We start from the raw sequence: 15,535 nt of genomic DNA, 5'->3' as shown, positions 1-15,535 counted from the left end.
AAAATGGGGGGGGGGTGGAATCTCTACTCGTTAATTCAATTTTTAACAAATTGAAAGTCTAACATTATTTGATTTAACCTCAGAACACCTCAGTATAATTCACAAAATAAAAATATTCTTTGGAAGTGTGATATGAAGAACCTATCAGATAAAATCCAAATTGCTTATCCTGACCTTCAATATGCCCTCAGTTTGGCTCCAACTTGTCTTTTCAAAGTTTTCTCCCTGGAAACGCTCTGTCTTAGATTAGTCTGAAGGCCCCTGGCTAATTGCCTTTCTGTCTATCATTCTGCCTGCTTCTCCCTTATTTCCACGCCAAGGTGACAAACTCAAATGCTACAGCTCCAGCCCATGGGAAAATGAAGACCCAGAATGAGCAGGTCTCACAAATTTTCAAGAGAAGCCAGAACTCTGGAAATTTGGTGTAAAATCTCCCAATTTTTAAATATTTACCTCTAAATTAAAAATGTTTCAAAGCTGAATGAGCCAAAAAAAAAAAAAAAACAAGCCTATAGGCTAGATTGTATCCTTGGCACATGAGTAAGGTGTAGCCCAAGTGTCCTTCACCAGTGGCAAGTGTCTGGGGAGATTTCATCTCCCCATGAACTAGTCTACTTCTGGATCCATCCTCTTGCATTTGCAGCCCTTCCTCTTCTCTTTAGCACTTATTTATGGGCTGATCTAAACTGCTGTCTAATTTTTATTTAAGTTTTTGGTGGACAGTGATCATCTGCCCCAAAGGATTTTTGCCTTGTACTGTTTTTCTCAACTCAGGGCATACTGTATTTGGTGAGCTTTTTGTCCCTGAGTTCTACTGACATAATGATCATCATCTATTTAGCCAATAAATTCTTTTTTGTTGTGTATTTTTACTTCCCCACACTTTTTGCTGCTTAAAAGGAAATCATCTAAAATTTTCCCATCTTTATCCCAATTCACAGAACACACAGCTAACAAATATAGATGAAAATATATGAATTTAGACTCAAGGTTACTCTACCAAGTCAGACTGATGCATTCTTCCCTCTATGCAGGGGACCCAGAGAAAAGACTCTGGCAGGTGGAATTGTATGGGAAGCTTTTTTTGAGTCACTTGTTTATAAGCTGCCTTTACCATCTTATTTGGAGTATTGATACTTCCTGTTATACCAGGAAAAAAAAAATCTATATTCAATTATTATAACAAAAAGTCCTAAATGAAACCCATATTATTTATGCACCATGATGATGTATTGTTTGGATTTCATATACCATCGCTGGCTTACATTTGTGTGGGAAATGGAGAAATGTCTATGTGTCAAAACAAAAAAACTCTATTTCTACCTTGATTCCTGCTCTTCCTTAACCAAGTCCAGCACATCCTCCAAGTCTTTGTTACGTCAGTGCATTATTGGCCCCAGGGGCTTTTGTCCATAGTTCAAACCTGTCCAAGTCATGAAGCAAAGTGCATCTGCTCTTGTAACAACTGTGGGCTCTCTTGGCAAGGCAAAGCCAGAGAACTTAAGCTTCATACAGAGTCCTACTTGCTTGGGGGTCTAATTCACTTCTGAAGCCTCTGTTGGCTCACGTGTAGAATGAGGGCAGTGATACTTAGCTAAGGGAGGCATTGTGAGAACTCAGAGGCTTATGTAGACAGCAGGCAGGAAAACAATAGTAGCTGTCGTTCATTTTCCCTTCCCCCAATCCTCCTCTCTATGCTTCTGAAGTGAAGAGTCTACAGAGTATGGCTGCTCTTCTAGAATGATGTGGAATCTGGAGAAAGCCATTTTTATTTGGTTCCACATCCCATTTATGATTTCTCTCCATTGAGCAACTCCAAAGATTGTTAGATATTTCTTTCATCTACTTATTCACTCAACAGATATTTTCTTCTCCTTTGAGCCATTTGTAGACTGAATACATGAAAGCTATGGTATAAATTGAGGCTATTAAACTTACAACATAGGTTAATTACATTTAGTGCACTAAAACAATTTACTCATTAGAGTGATGATGTTAGAATAAGCTTATGTTTTTCTTGAAGTTGGCAAACTTTAAATTAAGGAAGGAAGAACAAATGGGAGAAGTTTTATGTGGCCTAATTTAACCATGAGCTAACTATGAGCCAGCACTGTAGTCACTGAAAAAGGAAGTCAAAATTTTACTAAGATGTGAATTATAATACATAATCATATAGTGTTTTACCTTAAGAAGGACACTTATGAAGTCTTAGCATTCATTCATTCAAAAATGAATTGTAGGGGCGCTGGGTGGCTCAGTCAGTTAAGCGTCTGCTTTTGGCTCAGGTCATGATCCCAGGGTCCTGGGATCGAGTCCCACATCAGACTCCCTGCTCAGCGGGAAGCCTGCTTCTCCCTCTCCCACTCCCCCTGCTTGTGTGCCCTCTCTCACTGTCTGTCTCTCTCTCTGTCAAATAAATAAATAAATAAATAAATAAATAAATAAATAAAATGAATTGTAGGCATTGAGCACCTTCAATGAACTAAAACACTTGGGAAACATCTTTAATTAGTAATTCTAATATTGCGTCCAGCTTAAGCAGTGACTCCTCAAGAGAAAACAGGGCCCCAGGGACATCTGTTCTTATTAGGAAAAAATTATAGGAGAAAATAAAGGGATTTTATAGCTTAGTCTTGAAAAGAGAAGGCTAAGGCATAAATAATAATTGACTTCAAAATATAAAAGATCTCAATCAGAAAGGCAATGAAAGATTTTTGATTGCTACTGTCAGGTGTAAATCACAAAACTGACCTAAAGACAGAGGGATTTCTGATGACACAAAGGAAGACCTTTTGGAGGGGTGCTAAGGAGTGCACAAGGAGTTCCGAGGAAGGTTCCATATTTTCTGTCCAGGAGGTCTCTGAGGAGAAAACCATCAATCACTGTCAGAGAGACGTTTTCAACATTGATCCACATTGAAAGTACGTGACATATAATTATAAGGTTAAAAGAAAGCTGCAAAGAATCTTCTTATATTGTCCCTCCCAGATGAATGGTTCAAAAGATTGCTGAAAATAGCTCAGTCAGTTAAGCGTCTGCTTTTGGCTCAGGTCATGAGCCAAAAATCTTTACTTTGAAATCTTCAGAGAGATAGTTTACTCCCTGCCCACTGATAATACATCATGCTGTCTGTCTTTCTTCGAGTGCTTCTTGATGTATACGCTAAATTACTAGCCAGAAGAATACAACTGACCTAAACAGTTCTGGGTACCCACCTACTAAGGAATGCCTGAAGTGTTAAAAATCAAATTGGAGATCCCTTTTTCAAGTCTGGTTGAGTTGAGTGATTTCCCGTTCCCGGTACACCAATGGTAAAGATCCTTTACGCCAGAAAAATATATCCCTTCCTTCAATTAATTAGAGTCACTTCTAATTTCTTCTATTGGAAAAAGACTTGTCTAATTAAGGGTTATACAGATTCTCATGTGTGAGAGGCATAGGCCAGAAGAGATGAATGGGTTGTAATTAAAAATTAGGACGAGTCTGCTGGTGAGTTACAGTTACAGTTGGAGCTTCGTCTATAGCTCCAACAATCACATAATTCATCATTCAAACTGGAACACTTTTGAGAGTGAATGGTTGAGGAGCTATTCATGATTATAACAAAACAATAGGCATAAACTGGAACTGTCCCAGAGAAGCTTAGATGTATGGTCACCCTACCAATAACCGAATTTTACAGACAATAAAAATGATGGTAGGACCTCTTTAAATTACACTAACAAAATGAACTTCTCTGCTTCATGATTTATACACACCTCATAGGCCTATGTTGAAAATTTATTGCTGTAAAATCAGGAACAATACCGATGGTCAAGGGTAAATTTATTTTTACACCTATTACCAGAGAAAATGCTCATTGACCAGAGCACTTTTCTTAAATTTTTCTTTATGCTCAAAGAAGTGGTGTTAAAAAAAGAAACATGGTAATTACACTGCCAAGGTTTGTGAATTATAACTTCAGTGAACTCATCTTCCATCAGAAGATTGTGATTCTTAGCCTAACACAAACAGCAAACATTGCATTCCTCTATGTACATCACAAAGTTTTATACCAAAGAGTTCTGAAAGAGTAAATTAGCCCTCATCAGATCAGATGATATACTTCCACTGCTTATTCACAAAGCAAATTTTCTGGGTGACCCTGGCCCAGGATCCTTAAGAACGGTTCTCCTTCCAGATCAGCATAGCTTTATTTCCAATGTACATTAGATGTAATGGACAAGATGCAGCCGGTCAGCAGTGAGCAGAGTTCAGCTGGGGTATGGACAAGTGGGTGGAAGCTGGCTTTGTGCGCTGACAGAGTGGGAGTCCCCCAGGGGAGGAGACCACAAATAGAGAGGAGTCCACACTCTCCTGCAGGCTTTTCCTCCATAAACCTCACCAGGTGCTCACAGAAAAGATTGGGAGAGATCTAGGAAAGTCTGCAGAATGACGGGGAGGGGGGCCATGGGATCTAAGAAGTAGAGAGCGCCACATGAACAAAGAGAGGAAATAGCTTGCAGAGGATCAGAGAAACGCACAGAGATCTTTATACTCCAGATGCGAAAGGCCCACTGTGCCCTGGAGACCACTAGACACCACAGTGCTCCTTATTGCTTAAGTGACTGTGGGATGGGTCTCTTAAAATGAACCCAAACTCTCCCAACTCAAATTGCTCCCCTAGTGATTTTGATACCCGCAGAATTTAAAACCATTTTCCTCATTATTTCTTGACCCCATGACAATATCCACAACCACCTAAATGTGTTTCCAGCCCACAATGAGGCAAAGTGGATTATAAATTTGTTCCCCTAATTAAACCATGAGAACTAAAGTAAGTCCAGACCCTGCTGTTGCCATCATCATCATTATGGAATCTGGCAACTTTCCTTTCTTCTCTTTATTTCCTATTTTCCATTAAGATCTAAAGTGACGTACCAGAAAGAGCAGAGAGAGCTGCCAGTGAGCCTTGGTGATCAGGGTTCCAGAAAGAATAATCTCCTGTGGTATCTTTTCTTACACTAACTTTGGCCCAGATAATGATTGAAGTGTTCATTCATCAAAACAAAATTACACTATCAAAGAAAAATAAAATTATTTTGCCTTTTAATGAGAAGGACTTGCATTTTCTAACCAGGGAAACGGCTTCGGGAGTTAAATATCTCCCAAGATAATAAAGAACTAAGATTAAGGCAATTTTAAGTAATTGTGTATATGATAAAATGGATGAAAATGTTCAAAGACTTACATAATTTGTGCACAATTTTCTACAGCTTGCAGGCTGGAGTAAATTTTTACTAATTAATCTGGTAAGCTATTATTCAAAGAAACAGAACCTGATTATGATAATTATTATTCATTTATTATGCAAAAATCTTCAAATTGCCTAAGTGAAGAACTTTATTCAAGTAGTTAATAGTCGCTCATTTCATACCGTTGGGGCATGTTTCCCACTGGAGACGTATATGTGCTTCTTGGTATATGCTGGAAGATGATAATGACCAAATGGGCTCATTTGGGCTTGCTTGGAATTTACAGGGGTATAATTTATCCTTTGAATTGACCGAACTTGGGATGGAATTATGATGATCCCAAACAGGAAAAAATGGAGATTTTGCTTATAGGTCCCTCAACTGTTATTCAATTTAAGGTGCATTGCATTTGATATTTAAATAGATTAACTGACAGCTGTAAGAAATCGCTTATATAACATTTCAGAAGGCACAATTGATATTTACAAACAGATCCTAAAGGACATACAGCAGAGAAAGAAGAGAACATATCCACATCCTGTTTTCCAATTATTTCTTTTTCTTCTTCCTTGACACCAGGCCCAAGGGAACCAGCCTCTCCTTTATCCTGACTAGTTCTACAGTTAAACAGATATCCTAACGAAAGGAAGCTGTCATCCCGAATACACTTTACAGAACGAACAATGTACTTCCTTGTGACCACATTATGCACTGCCATAATCTCCTCCAACTTGGTGCATTTGAGCCTGTAAGCCACAGGAATCGATGTCAAAGAGCAGTGGGAGGTAAATGAAATAATTGTCCACCAGTTGTTTTATTGCAGCTGGAAGAGTCTCGAGCAAATGTCTCTACAGCCCCTGGGGACTGCTGAAGAGGGAAGTTATAAACTCTGACTTAAAGGAACACTCTTAGAGGGATACATTTCTTTCTTGACCAAAGCATCAATGATATATTTTGCTTTTCTCTAACGTGCAGGTGCCTGGGGAAAGCAGAAGCAAATAAAAATTTTCTGCAAATAATAAAATCCAAAGTGAGGTCAACACTTCCATCCTCAGCAGGTTATTCCAGTTTGAACTCTCCTCTTTTTAATCATGGATAATTTTACCAAAAGCACAGCGGTCCTGCTAGTTCACGGAAGATGAATTCTGTGTTCCGTTGTTTGGTGATTGCATACTCTGGTGCTGGAGTGATTTGGATGCTGATGTCACTTTTCTGTTATTTCTTGTTGAAGGAGGAAAAATATTGCCATGTGTTCTTTGTAATTTTTAATTTCGAAGAGGAAAAATGATCAATCAACACTTTAAAACGGTTTCCCATGAATAGTGATTGACAAGCAAGAGTTAAGATGAATGAAAGTAATTACAGCTTGCTAGGGGGTAGGGAAGGGGAGGGGGATGGCACTCCTTGTCCATGGCTAATGTATGCACACTCCCGCAACCCATCACAATCCCTTAAAACAGTGAAATAACTCAGTATACTATCATCAAGTATGTACCATACTGATGTGCTCATGTGCCCCCAGTGGTTTCAGATCCTTGATGAGGATCCTAGAATTGCCCTTCGGGTAACATTTTCATTGTATTGGTCCCAAGCAACAAGTAGCAGGAAGCACGAGTGCAATTGCCCAGGCTGTCACCTCTGTCATCCCCAAGGCCTGAACTCAAAGATGAAGCCAGGTCTTGGGTCTCCCTCTTGTCCTCACTCCCTCAACCACAGAGTAGTTAGTCTGCAAGAAGTCAGGCACTGTGGGATGTTGATTAAGAGCACGAACTCTGGCCAGACTGCCTGGGTTCGTTACTAACTCTGCTACTAGGTAGCTGCGTGATTTCCGACAATGCTCTTAACCACTCTTGGACTCAGTTTCCCTATCTGAAAGTAGAAATAATAATCGTACTTGCCTCAGGAGGTTGTTGAGAGGATTAAATGAGTGAGTATGTCAGGATGGTAACAGATACCTTTATAAGAATTTATTGAAACAAATGGATAGAAGCCCAATGTAAAGGTCCCCTGGGCCCTACAATATCCCATTTCAGAATATTGTATTGTACTGTATTGTATTGTATGGAACTGGGCCAGATTCAGAGAATGTTCAGATCAGTCTAAGTTACAGAGCTAGACTCAGTCACACTTTTTAAGGATATTTCTAGAGAGTCTAAAAGTCATCTGGTGCTTTGAGATCACCTGACCAAGAGTTCTGTGTTCTGACTTGGTACCCTCTTAACACACAGCTACTCTGATATCTGGTGTCCTGGGGTTTGCAGAATTTCCATACATAACATTGATTTTCAGGGACCTAGCTGCAGCCATATGAATATGGTGGGGCCTTATTCAAAAACTCCTTGAAGATAGAAAGTGTGCAATAATGGAAACAACATGAATTTAGAATCAAAATAAAACTGGGATATGGCCCATCCCTTACTGGAAGTGTGATTTTTGTCTCAGTTTGCTTACTTGTGAAACAACGGGATTGGATTAAACCTGTAAATCACAGCCTAAAGTTTCCTGATTTTGAAGGGTTATCTAAAGAAGTATTCTGTGAGCTATTTTCCACATTTCAAATAGCCTAATGGAAAACCTGCACTCACTCAAGATAACACTGTAGGGGCTTATGGAAACACTAACTTTTATTGTTTGGTTGGTTTCCTCTTTTTTTCCCTATTGGCAGGATTTTTATCACCTTGGTGCAGCGACACTGGTTGTCTTGTGCTGATGAGAAGTTCCGAGCAGCAATATAAATGTCATTGGTAGTAAAAGATGGAAAAACAATTTAAAGATTACTAAAACAAACGGATTGTTTTTAGACAAAAATCTTTCAAAATATGGAACCCAAAGGAGAAAGGAAAATAATGAAAAGAATCCTTGGTGGTAGAGAGGTTAATATTCTGAAATCTGTAAGGCCCCTCTTAGCTTCAGAATTCCATGATTACTGACTCTAGCGATCTAGAACATAGAGAATAAAACAAAATGAATTTAGTTTAGATGAGAGAGAACAATACAAACTCTAATAAAGAAAGACAATATGAAGTAAGGGCTAGTTAGAAACACACACGAGGGGCGCCTGGGTGGCTCAGTCGTTAAGTGTCTGCCTTCGGCTCAGGTCATGATCCCAGGGTCCTGGGATCGAGCCCTGCATTGGACTCCCTGCTCTGCGGGAAGTCTGCTTCTCCCTCTCCCGCTCCCCCTGCCTGTGTTCCCTCTCTGGCTGTCTCTCTCTCTGTCAAATAAATAAAAATAAAATCTTAAAAGAAACACACACGAGAAATTATACAACATAAAGAAGATTCATTTTCTTCCAGAGGGAGAAACTTAAGAAGTCATAATAATAAATTAGGGTGATGCATTTCAAGGGATAACATATAAAAATTATCATGAAGTATTATCATGACAAAAACTACTAATATAAACTAGGAGCCATATACCAAGAAGAATCCATCCACCAGGAAAATAAATAAGAACCCATTTCTCAGGGCAGGTTCTCAGGGTCCATGGGGCCTGACTTTTCTGTCCTGGGTTCAGATCATCCATGGTGGGTAGGGTAGAGATGAAAACATTGACAAAGATGAAAGAATGGGGTGAAATATGCAAAACTTGGTTAAGAGGGTAACAAACCCAATCCTGATTTTATACATTATGAAGCTGCACTAATATTTGTTCCTAAACATAACAAAACAGAGGAGACTCCAATGAAAGACGAGAATACTCAAGATTGCAATTATACATTCTAGGGGCTAGAACAATCTGTGAAAGGGATTCTTCAAAGTGAGATATGGCCAGCAGCTGTAATGGACTGATTTTTCCAAGTAAAAATATGTTTAATTTAATTGTTATAGTTAATGGGTCAAATGCATCAAATGATATAGGGAATGATATAGGGAAAAGAGTCAGTGTAGGAGTCAGATTACTGCCACATTTCCACTAACAGTTTAGATGATGTGGCGTGAAAAGCAGCTTTAGTCATACTTTTCAGCAAACATTTATTGATCCCTGGTTATGTATGTAGCAGGCAATATTGGCAGCTGTCCAGTTTCTTTATTGGTAAAGTGAGTGGGATGATGGACTACAGGACTCCTAACTGACTTCTAACTCTAAGAATCTTTGTCTAAAATGTCAGTTGATACAGTAATTTCTTATCTTCTCTATCTCAGAACAGAATAGCAGTAAAGTCTGATGAATTTACCAACAGAATCTCCAATTGCAGATCCTGATTGTGTACAAAGAAAGTTGTCGGAGAAAAGAAAAAAATATATAAAACACAAATATTAAGATGATTTAGTTACATGATAGGAAATATTTCTTGGAAGAGGACCATCTGAAGAATTTATCATGAGAGCATAGAATGCAGATATTGAAAATTCCTTAAATCACTTCTATGTGGTTTTTTAAATGATCAATGATTGTAATTTGTAATGACATTAAATATTCTACATATGCTTAAAATATCAACTTGCAATTAATTTATCTTAATGTGGAAGTATTTTATTATTTTATTTTATTTTATTTGGCAGGGAGGGGCAGTGGAAGAGGGAGAGAGAGAATGTTAATCAGGTTCCACACCCAGCGCAGAGCCCAGTGCAGGGCTTGATCTCATAACCCTGAGATCATGACCTGACCCGAAATCAAGAGTCAGATGCTTAACCGACTGAGCCACCCAGGTGCCCAGAAATATTTTATTATTTTAAATGAATGCTTTTGGAAAATATTACATTATTTTGTAAGTTACTTTCTTTAGTGCCAATACCATACATATATACTGGACTTTTTTGTTGGTAAGATTAGAACAAGTCAACACACAGAAGTGAACTTTATGTCCAGGAACCTGGGCTCTATTTTTGAGTCCACGTGTGGTCTTAAACCCATCCTCTAAGTGCCCCGTTCTCCCCATTGATAAAAATGAGGACATTGGACTATGTCGCCAGAATTTTGAAGGGAGACTATTCAAATCCCATCCAATTAGTCAGTCCAGCTTCAAGTCCAGGATTTGCAGGTAATGCTGAGTCCTTTCAGTCAGCTCCGGAAGTGACTCTCTGTCATCTGGTGGCCTATGACCTAAATGGCAAGCTATCTGCCTCAATGTCCCCCTGCTCCCCAGCACAAGTTCAACACTCAATAGTGCCTTTAGGCCAGGAGGTCAGTGACAAACACTCCCATTTGTAAAGGGAAAAACTGGGAGCAGTCGTTGGCAGTCACAGCGAAGAGGGATTTGATTCCCGTTCCTATTTGCTGAAAGGAACTCATTCATCTGATGCTTTCCATGTCTTTGGCCTGCTATCTGGGAGGATGCCCCTGGTCCTTAACCCCCCCGCCGGGCCAGAGCTGAAATTGGGATTTGGGAGCAGTCCCCAACAGAGGACACAGAACTTTCTGCTTCTGCAAGTTTGAGATGTCAGGGGTGCTCCAAACCAATTTCTAGCCCAGACTTCTTGTTTCTTCGCAATATAGCTTTCTAAAAATTTACTAGATTTTTTTCATCTCTTTTTGAGTAGAAGCATAACTGAATTTCTTCCTAGAGGTAATATTCCTGATTTTTTGTTTCCACTGTGCCTCCGGCCCCATGCTGCTGTCAACTTGATGACACCTGCTTACAGGTCATCTGAAATAATAGGTGGAAAAACATCTGAAGTTTGCCGATCGCGGAGTCAAGTTCACCTGTGATGTCTTACTGGTCTCTTTTGCTCACTAAGGCTTTTACTAATTGTGACTCTTCTGTTTGCAACACATGACTTCAAATTTGCAATAGAGGGGAAAGAGAGTAAAGTAATTGTTTAGGAGTTTTGAAGGCCAGGTACACATCACTTCTCACATTTCATTGACTAGAGCTCAATAACAGAAAAGGAGAGATGGAAATGGGGTCTAGCTCAGGATTGCCCAGAAGTTCCTGTAATGATACAAATGTTCTGTTTCTGCACTATACAGGAATGCAGACATCTGCCTCCTGAGGCTACGAAGCCTTTGAAATCTGGCTAATACAACTAAGGAATTGATTTGTAAATTTTATTTAACTGCAAGTAATTTAAATTTAAATAGCCACAAACGGGTTTCGACCACCATATTGGCTTGTGCTGGTTCTCATTTTCCCAAGAAGAAGAAATGAGTTTGATGAGCAGTGATCCAGGCTCTGCCCCAGCTGTGGGCACTCCCATCCGTGCTAACAAGTCAGGCTAACACACTTCTGGGCGCCCTTCAAGTATATTCCCTATACTGTCTTGCAAACTCTGTTCATACACAGACTAGAAGTCATCTTCACCCTCTTTATCCGGGCTTACCAGTACAAACAGAGAAAAATATACTACTTACACTTACAGTGGATTGTTTTAAAAACCATATGTGAGGAAATTATTCCCGTTCTATATATAGAAATGGAATTGCAAAGAAGAAAGGGGACCTTAGGTGGTCACACAAATTGCTGGTTTTGTCTTTTCCCCTGTTTCATGAATAAGGAACATGTTAATCTTCCCATTTTCAATTCTGAATGAGCTACAGATAAGCTTCAGTCAGTTGAAGCTTTTTTTTTTTTTAATCTACAATATTTTGTGTGGGAGAATGTTATGGGAAGGTCAGTGGGGCAGTGAGGTGTGTTAGCTATTCTCTAAAGAAAAAGTAAATCCTCGTTGATTGAAATGCAAAACCTCTATAGCCAAGGGTGTAACAAAAATTTGGGATAAGGAATTAACTGCAGAAATAAATTTTTAGAATTTTCAACTGCTTCCCTTAGAGAAAAATCCATTTACATTTTATTAGTTATATTTTCTTTCTAAAAAATGAAATACACATCTTAATAAAGCTAGACATCTTTTCAACAAAATTCAGATTTTAATTTTTTTGATTTTCTATTTTTTTCCCCAAATCTATGCTGCTCTTTCATACAGAATTCAGAATCATATATTTCCTTTTGGCAAAAAGAGTTATGCACTTGAAAGAAACAGAGAATAAGTATCCTTCTTGTGTGTTCATAGTAGCATAAGGTGAGTAGAATGGAAGCCCCTTAGAGCAAATAAAGAAACATAAGAAACGTCAAATACAGCAGTTCATGCAAGGCACACATACTCCGCTCCCCCATTAAGTTTAAGATGCCATGCTTTAGTGTCCCATTAATACTTTAATTAGAAATATTTTTGCTCAATAAAACATAATGATATGAATGATTGTCTTCATTTGCCACATTAGCTTTTCCAGAATAGCCGGAGGCAATACTTCGGAAAAACAACAACCAGAGCTTTCTAAGCCAAATTGCAAAGTAAAATAGCTGCTTCCTTTCCTCAAGCCTCCCCCACCTTAGATTTTTTAGTACCTTTGTGTTCTCCTGCTTTAAACTAATTAAAACTCATTCACTTTAAAGTGGGGGTGTGCCCATTTTATAATCGTTTGAGAGCGTCAGAATTAGAATGCTAGCCCTTGTACTAGCCATTTGTATTTCAGGTCGCTCACCTGTCTCTGTATAAAGTGAAATTCTTCTCTGATGAAAGAATTCCTTGAAAGACTTTTAGTGGTCTTCAGGGGCTGCTAAAACCACCCAAAATAAACAGTCTGCCTACACAGGTGGACCCACGGCCTGTCCTGGGCAAGAAGATGCTTCAAGAAAGAGGACAGCATCCCTTTTACCACAATCTCTTTCAGTGAAGACTCCCTGAAGGCTCAGAGAGAAAAAAGCCTGAGTCAACTCATTGTTATTATTACTAACTTAAAACTAAAGCACGTGGATTTTTTTTAAGATTTTATTTATTTATTTGACAGAGAGAAAGAGTACAAGCAAGGGGAGCAGGCAGAGGGAGAAGCAGGCTCCCCACTGAACAGGGAAGTCGACACGGGGCCTCCATCCCAGGACTCTGGGATCATGACCTGAGCCAAAGGCAGACATTTAACCTACTGAGCCACCCAGGTGCCCCTTGTGCATGTGTATTTTTTATTTTAGCGATCACCTCACAGGAAGCTACAAACAGGACTGCTTCTTTTCCCTCTAAACCTCATCTCCTAACCCATCTAGGATTTGCAGATAAGTCTTGCACTTCCTTCCTCAGATTCTTTCTGTATTGGGGTCAAAAGACCTGGGTGGCTCAGTTGGTTAAGCATCTGCCTTCAGCTCAGGGCATGATCCCAAGGTCCTGGGATGGAGCCCCTACATCAGGCTCCTTGCTCAGTGGGGAGCCTGCTTCTCCCTCTGCCTGCCACTCCCCTTGCTTGTGCTCTCTCTCTCTCTCTGTCAAATGAATAAATAAAATCTAAAAAAAAAAAACAAAAGAACAAGAAGACCATGACTTTGCCTTTACGACATATTTTTTCCCCCCAGAAGCTTCTTGGAGGTTTTCATCAAATGAATCCTCATGTCATTATCCTGTAGTATACGAGGACAGGAAGGACCCAAGGGTTTGTTTTAAATACCAACTGTCTTTCGAGGTTATCTGTAAAATCACTTTTTACCCCTCTTAGTTTACCTGAAACCTCCCAACAAATCTACTACCATTCAGAATGGTTTCTAAAAAAAAATTACTGGGGTGCCTGGGAGGCTCAGTCGTTAAGCTTCTGCCTTCGGCTCAGGTCATGATCCCAGGGTCCTGGGATCGAGTCCCACATCGGGCTCCCTGCTCGGCGGGAAGCCTGCTCTTCCTCTCCCACTCCCGCTGCTTGTGTTCCTGCTCTCGCTATCTCTGTCTCTGTCAAATAAATAAATAAATAAAATCTTAAAAAAAAAAATAAAAAATGAATAGAAATAAAAAAGAAAATTGCTTTCATTATTTAACAATTTTATTTATTTTAGTACTTTAGCTAGTTTGAATGAGACTCATTCATTTAATTTGCCTGTTCATTCAATTTTCATGCTCTTCCTACATCCCCTATGTGCCCGTGCGTGGACACATACACACACACACACACACACACACAATCAATGCCTGGCACAGAAGGTAAGTCCCAGGCTCAGACTGCAAGTAACTCACAAATTGGTATTTTATATTAATCTTCACCCCTAAGATGCTACTCATATTTTTTTCCCCAAGTTTCAGGAAGAATAGATCACCGGTTCTTAGACGAGGGTTGCCATACAATTGATCATCCAAATACAGTTTTGAAAGTGAACAGGGGTACCTTTATCAGTTATGCCTGGACCACAGACTCCCTTTTTGAGACAACCCTTTACTCTACCGGACTCCCAGTTTGTACCCATACACCCACACAACACTTTACTGGATATGCTGGTTTATGCTCATCTCCCTCCTCCAGACTGTAAGCCTCTTGGATCTTAGCTTCTAACGCTCCTCCCTCCTGCTGATGGTGGTGCAAGATGGCAGGAATGACCTGTGTTGTTCATGGTCAACCATGGCCAAGTTCATCTCCCAAGGTCAGGTAAATCACTCAGAGAGAAATAGGGTGTGGGGCAAAGAGCTTTTCACTAACAGGTTCCTCCACATAGAAACTCAACGCAAAAGGGAAGGAGGCCCTGCTACCCACTTTCCTAAGGACTCGGACGTCGACCCTTGTAATCAGCTTGCATCAGGTGGGAAGCCAAGCTTCCTGCACAAAAAGCATGGCAGCCTAAGCCCCAGGAACTGGGTACATCAGAACCATTCTCAAGGCCAAGAATCCGAACAATTTCATCTACAGCGCTTGGCTGCTGGCCAGATGCATGGTCCCTGAAGCTCTAGTGCTATGATTTAAGGCGAATTATCGTTAAGAGGAAGAAAATCAAAGTTATGTTCAAATCTAAGCACAAAAACTCATAATAATGTTCCCAAATTGAATTCACACATAGAATTATGACACCAAAACCTCAGCATGACAATTTTTATTACAATCCGTTTTTCCTCTGTCCTCACCACCCTATGAATCAAATTGGGGTCACACTAACAATAATCTAACTTGCACTGACTCTCGCTCTTAAACTGCATTAACACACAAACTCGTCTTCTGAAATTTCTCCCCTTAGGATTTCCGGATGTGACGGGAGTGTTTCATATGGGTTTATCAATAGTCCTTTTGTATTTCCCCCCTCTTTTTGCCTGCTTGTTAATGTCCCTGCTGTTATAGCTACTGAGGTCAGCCCTCTGATGTTGCCATTCATGGCAGGTTCCATGGAATATCCCCTACGCCTGCACAGCTGTAGGAAAACTGGCAGAACCAGCTGCACCTGGTATGGTGAGGACTTGGGAGAAGTCAGGCTGCTTTTGACTTGTCACTCCATTTCAGTCCTGAGAAGCTCCCGACCTGGTAGGCATTTGGAGAGGTTGCCGTAAACAGTGGCCATTCTGTTTTTCTGAGCCTGCCTCATGAACAGAAAAGCAGGGCTTCTGGGAGTCGATCTGTATGGGAAC

The sequence above is a fragment of the Neomonachus schauinslandi genome, chromosome 5 (genome assembly GCF_002201575.2).
Source record: "Neomonachus schauinslandi chromosome 5, ASM220157v2, whole genome shotgun sequence".
NCBI classification, from domain to species: Eukaryota; Metazoa; Chordata; class Mammalia; order Carnivora; family Phocidae; genus Neomonachus; species Neomonachus schauinslandi.
This window is presented reverse-complemented; position numbering follows the sequence as displayed.